Consider the following 6,845-nt stretch of genomic DNA (forward strand, 5'->3'; position numbering starts at 1 on the left):
ATGGTAACTGACGGATACCGGCCAACGGAACGGATGCCTGTGCGTCAAAACGCATTAGTGAGGACCAACCTTAAGAGATGCATGTGCAACTTGTGCTACAACGCAGAGAGTGGGTGCAAATGAAAAGGTGTAAAAGAGCGGCTTCATAAATTTCATAGCCCACAGCTTTTCTTTCTTTCTCATTGATTTAATAATCTCGCGCTCGTGGTTCAAGGTAAGCCGTGAGCAGTTATCTTCCGCTTCCCATGTATTGTGTCGTTTCACGCCTAAAAAAAGAACCAAATAACCAAGAGATAAAGCGCCGCAGTGACCTTGCTGGTGTCCCCGCACCCGTGACAGATGATGAGCTAGAGAGTTGCAACACACTCCATTCGCTTTCTCATGTCAACGCCCACAACTTCACAGTTGGCATCTCCGGTGTGATCCTCCTAATTAAAAAGTTAGAAAATTAAATTAATTAATTAATCAGTTAATTGCGCGACAAAAATACTATTAAATGCTCCAGGTCACTGGTAACACTATGCACTTGGTTTCATTCTTCTGCGATGATTCATTATTTTTTAAAGGTGGGGTCAATCTTAAATGGAACACCCTGTATAAGTTTGCCGTACTCAAAATGTTATTAATCAAATTTGTATAACAATAGAAGATATGAAATGAATCTGCGGCATAGTTTGAGGTCTCAAATGAATAATTCAAGATGACTCGAACACACACGAGCGAATAAAACAACTGACCGTGCACTTACGAACAAAACGCGTTGCCGTAACAGAGCTGCTTTCAGTTCAACGAGAGCCGCACCCGTGACAGGAACACGTTACCATACGTCGTTACTACGATGGTACTCGCATTTTCGCAATAAATTACTTCCAAAAAACAAAATCATACGCAGAGCCAAAGAAACAAAGAGAGAAACAAAACCTTGCAAAACCGAAACTTTAGAGGGGATCACGTGGTGGACAGGAAGCAATGGCGATTTTGACTCGAGCGACCGCTAGAGATTGGCTACGCTAGCCTGGAGTGAAGAGCCGCTCCTTGTGTTTCCTTCCTCCATGCCAAGGAAGGAGCCAAAGCCAGACTCCAATCATCAATCATCAGATGTACTCGATATGTCGATATACTCGGACATGCCTTTGTAACTATGTAATCATTAAACATCGTTCCTCACGTGGTGCTAGAAGCGGGATTCGAAACAGAAGGAGACAGAAGACCTCGACAAGAAACAATGTAGCGCAAAAGAACGGATTGAAGACGGCGCCGGAAAAGAGAGTCAAGAAAATACGCAAGTAGGAATTCCAAAACTATGGCAGACTGTGGTCTGAAAACGCCCAAGCATCTCGATGTGTCGACAGTCGCCGAACACATGGGACGATTGGCTACAGAGCTATGAGTGGTATGCTACAGCCATACAACTGCACAAGAAACCCCCAGATGTCCAAGTCGCCAACTTCATGACAGCTATCGGTCCGGACGCGCAGAATATGGGTACAGAACGCTTTCCCTCAGCGATGAAGAAAAGAAGCAATTGGAAGTCGTGAAACAGAGATTCAAGGAACACTTCACGCCAAAAGGTAATCACGCCTATGAAAGATACAAGTTTAACGAAATGAAGCAGAAAGAAGGCGAGACGTTCAAGGAGTTCCTTACTGCCGCAAGAATCCAAGCGAAGAAATGCCAGTTTGGCGAGCTAACAGGCGAGCTACTTAGAGACCGTATTATCGTCGGTATCAGGAACGACGACGTCAGAGAAAAATTACTGAGCGATCCGACGATCGATCTGCAGAAAACGGTCAACACATGTAGGGCAAGTGAACAGGCATCTCAACAGCTCAAAGAGATAGCGAACAAAGATACAAAGGTAGTGGACTCCATTACGAAGAAGAAAACGAAGAGGACACAAAAGATGGGCACAGAGACGAAAGAGCAAACACAAAAAAAGACAGGACCAAGAAAAGCGTGTACGTTTTGTGGAAGGTTCCACAAACCTAGAGAATGCCCCGGATATGGCAAAACATGTAGCAAATGCCAGAAGATGGGACACTTTGCAGCTGTGTGCCGAACGAGCAAAAACTTAGCACAACACAACGTCCACACGATTGATGAACAACATGACACAGAAGAGATGTACGTGTCCGAATTGAACACCGAGGAAAACAAGAGAGCGTGGCAGGATGAAACCCAATTCAAACATGGAACCAAGGTCACTATGAAGTTAGACACTGGAGCCCAGTGCAATGTCCTCCCATACAGAGTAATTCAAGCAATGAGATTACATGTGTTTGAGACATCTGTCAAGAAGATCTCGTCCTACAGCAATCACAAAGTTCCTGTGATTGGGTAAGTAAGAGCTACATGCATTGTGCATGGACAGACAGCAGAGCTGAGATTCCTCGTTGTGAACTCAGATGTAAAACCAGTTTTGGGTCATAACATGTGCGAGACCCTCACCTTGATAAGAAGAGTGCACACTGTCCAAACAGTACAAGAGGACGACACAATATTTCAAGGTATGGGATGCATGAAAGACTTTGTGTATGATGCTGACATAAAAGAGGAAGCAAGTTAGACTTTGGTGAACAGGCCACCAAGAAAAGTTCCATGCGTGATTATGGAGGAAGTCAAGCAGGAACTCCTCAGCATGAAGCAGAAGGGAATAGTTGAAAAAGTCGTGGAACCAACCCCATTTTGCAGCGATATGGTCTTGGTGAAACAGAAAGGAAAAATAAGGATCTGCCTCGAGCCAGTAGAACTCAATAAGGTTCTTACCAGACGTAACTACCCACTCAAGACTCTGCAAGAGATTGTTGCTCACCTCAGAGGTGCCAAGCGGTTCACTCTCTTAGATCTAAAGAAGATCTCTTAGATCTTAGGCAAATGAAAGTGTCAGGACGCACAAAGAAGTATCTGGGTTTCAGCACACCCTGGGGCAGGTACTGCTTCAAGAGAGTCCAATTTGGCATAGGTACAGCACCAGGGGTTTTCCAACAGATCGTCAACAGAATCCTAGAATGTACGCCAAACACATTCAACTGCATGGATGACGTCCTGGTGTATGCTGAAACAAGCGAGAAGCTACAAGAATATACACACGAGGTCATGGAAGCACTGAAAGAAGCCGGCGCAAAGCTTAACAGCGACAGATGTATGTTTGACAGCAATTCGGTCAAGTTTCTTGGTCATACGGTAACTTCAGAAGGAGTCAAGATTGGCCAAGACAAAGTAGCCGCTATTGATCAAGTCAACGAGCCAAAGAACAAGACTGAACTACAAAGGCTACAAGGTATGATACAGCACTTGCAAAAAGTTTGTGTCGAACCTTGCAGACAAGACGGCACCGCTCAGAAAGCTCATTACAAAGGATCCGGACTTCCTGTGGACGTCAGAACAGACGCAAGCGCTAGCAGAAATAAAACAGGCACTAAAGACTGCCCCGACGCTGCAGTATTACAACGTCAATGGCACAGTAACCATACCTGTTGATGCCAGCTCCAAAGCCTTGGGAGCAGTACTGTTACAAGAAGGAAATCCTGTCGCATATGCATCTGCAGCAATGACAGAAGCTCAGCAGAGTTATCCACAAATTGACAAAGAGGCACTGGCAATCAGATATGGGTGCAAGAAATTCCATCAATAAACATATATGGAAGACCACTGACTATTGAGACTGATCACAAACCCATAGAGAACATCGCAAGAAAGCCATTGAGTAGAGCACCTCCCCGATTACAAAGGTTTCTGTTGGATGTACAACAGTACGCACCAGCAATAGTCTACAAGAAAGGGAAAGAGCTTGTCATTGCAGACTTGCTTAACAGAGACTGTGTCGATAACGAGTCCACCGACATTTGCACACAAGACCTACAAATCTTGGCAATGGCACCTATGTCGCCAGAAACGATGAACGCACTCAAAAAGGATCTTGCAGGAGACAAAGACATTCAAGAGGTCATGGAAACCACAAAAAGGGCTGGTCAAGTGACACAAAAGGACTCACTGAAACACTGAAACTATACTGGTCCTTCAGAGATGAGTTTACGAGGACGTACTCTTCAGGAATGACAGAAATGTCATCCCCAAAGCGTGGAGGAAAAGACTACTATCCCAGATACATGCAGGACACCTTGGCAGCAACAGTTGCCTGAAGAGGGCACGAGAAACAGTATACTGGGCTGGCCTAACAACAGACGTCAGAAATTATATAGAAAGATGTAAAACATGCCAAGCCACAGAAAGAAAACCAGCAAAGGAACCACTCCACATGAAAGAGATGCCCGATCTACCCTGGGAAAGAGTGGCGTCAGACCTATTCAATTTTGAAGGACAGTCATATATGGTCATAGTACACTGTAAAAAGTGGTCTTATTTTACGGACGACTTTGCAGGAAAAAGTGTAAAATTTTGCGGCTCGTGTCTGTAATTGCCCTTTACCGCGTAAAAGCTGTTTTCCTGCTGTTCGAGTTGCACAGCACCATCGTCGCGACGCTACAAGAGGCGGAACTAGGAGGTTGCGCCGCCTCATGGATCCAGGACTTTCTAGCTGACCGACGCATCTTCGTGCGCACAATGGAAGGTGACACCGCTTTCCATCCAGTCCGTCGTGGTGTCCCACAGGGAAGTGTATTGAGCCCTCTCCTCTTTAATGTTATAATGGCTTCGCTTCCCGCCCTGCTTCGTGGTCATACCCGCATCACTTTGTACGCAGACGACATCTGCATATGGACCTCTGCCACCCGTCGAGACACCGTCCAACGCCGGTTACAATGCGCCTTGGATTCTATTGTAGAATACCTTGCCGACCGAGGCTTATCGGTCTCTCCTGCTAAGACCGTTGCCATGGCTTTCACCCGACGCTCATTCCAAAGGTATCCATTGTTCGTCAGTGGGACACCGCTGGACTTTGTGCCTCATTGCAAGTACCTTGGCGTGACATTAGACAGAGGCATGACGTGGTCCCGGCACGTGAAAACAATAGCCACCACGACCAGCGGTTTTGTAAATGCTTTACGTTGCATTGCTGGATCGTCGTGGGGCCCTTCATGCGCTGACCTCCGTCACGTGCACACAACGTTGATTCTGGGCACATTGCGGTACAGCCTGCCTGTTCTACGCGGCCTCAGCATATCCGGAGAGCGTGAGCTTCTCAATATTCAGGCCCGAAGCCTCCGTGTCTGTTTGGGAGTTCCTAGAACGACAGAGACCTATTCTGTCCTGGCAGAGGCACGCGAAACTCCAGTAGGCGTCCTACGAGACGTGGAAACTCTCCGGATATATGCGCGGTACCTCACAAAGCATCCTTACCATCATCTTCGGCTCATTGATATTGACTGTCCGGACTCCAGCATTGGTATTGCTGTTGACCGCCTGAAAGTGCACCTCCCCACCACGCCATCAGTGCTTTCCTATGCCCCGCCGATGTGGACTCTTCGCAGGCCTCCTGTATGTGATCACATTCCTGGTCTTCTGAAGAAAAACTCTGTACCTCCCGTTGTTACTCACCAACTTACACTGGAGCACCTTAACTTAGCGTACTCTCAACGACTCCCTGTGTACACTGACGGATCAGTGTCTCAAGGCGGATCTACTGCAGCCTTTTATATGCCAAATGAAAACCTTGAAGTGGCGCACAAGCTCCCCTACGAAACGTCATCTACAGAGTCCGAGCTCTTCGCCATACTGACAGCGTTGAGCCACATAGCGGTATCACCGCCTGGCGCTTGGGTTGTGTTCACGGACAGTAAGGTGGCGCTAGAAGTTCTAGCAAATTGTTGTTCCAGAACAATCGGCGGCCTAGACACCATGATAGTCGCAATATACAACCGACTTCTATCCTTTGGTCATAGCCTGTGTTTCCAATGGGTACCCAGTCACACCGGCCTGCACGGAAACACCCGCGCAGACGCCTTAGCACGTCGGGCACATGGGGACGGCACCTCCAATAACTGTCTCCTACCACTTTCAGCCTCATCGTGTCGGTTACAGACACAGCGACTCCGTTATAACGGCACTCGGCAGTTTCAAGAGGACGCTGTCCGACTGAACGACCATCTCCGGTCTATCGACACGTCGATGGATTTCGTTGCCACACACCACTGCTCGCGTCAAGAAGCGTCCATTCTACACCGACTACGCCTTAATGCCGCCAGGACACCTCTACTTCTCTGTAAAATGGGTCTTCTCCAGTCGCCCAAATGCCCCACTTGCGCTGTTGAAGCTGATGTGCCACACCTTCTCCTCGACTGTCACAGATTCGACACCCCTCGAGCCACGCTGAGACGACGCCTACTCGAGCTGCGGTGCACGGACTTTTCTCTGGCCACTCTGCTCGGCCCAGTACGAGATCACACACAGCAGTCTGTGACCAAAGCAGTTCTGACTTTCTTGAGAGACTCAGGTCTGATGAACAGCCTGTGAACTCAGTCGTGAAATCTCATTCTTCTTCTGTGCCCCACTCTCACCTTCAACGCATTAACCTCATGCTTTCTTTTTAAAGTCATCTTCTGTGATTCATCTAATCATTCTTTCACCGTTTGTTAGTCATCTTTTTTTGTCATCTTTGTCTTTAATCTACCTCATCCTTCTTTCATCATCTGGTAGTTTTTCTTTATTCCTTATTTCTTAATTTTCTTTCTTTCTTTATTTATTTCTTATTCCTTCCTATTTCTTTCTTTCTTTAATTCTTATCTTTTCTTTTTATTTATTTATTATTATTTCTGGAATAGCAAGCCGACGTCCCGTTTGGCTGACCTTTCCCCATTTTTTTCCCTTTTCGTCTAATAAACACCCCCCCCCCCCGTTGTCCTGTTCCAAGATGGCGTCTATCCTGTGAAACGACCAGTGCGCTGATC

At 46.9% G+C, this 6,845-nt stretch overlaps 1 pseudogene; it reads left to right on the top strand.

Annotated features, from left to right (window-relative positions):
* The first annotated feature begins 1,303 nt into the window (after positions 1-1,303).
* Positions 1,304-2,341, top strand: LOC135366309 (uncharacterized; annotated as a pseudogene).
* The last annotated feature ends 4,504 nt before the right edge of the window (positions 2,342-6,845 follow it).

This window comes from Ornithodoros turicata, chromosome 8 (genome assembly GCF_037126465.1).
Source record: "Ornithodoros turicata isolate Travis chromosome 8, ASM3712646v1, whole genome shotgun sequence".
Taxonomy (NCBI): domain Eukaryota; kingdom Metazoa; phylum Arthropoda; class Arachnida; order Ixodida; family Argasidae; genus Ornithodoros; species Ornithodoros turicata.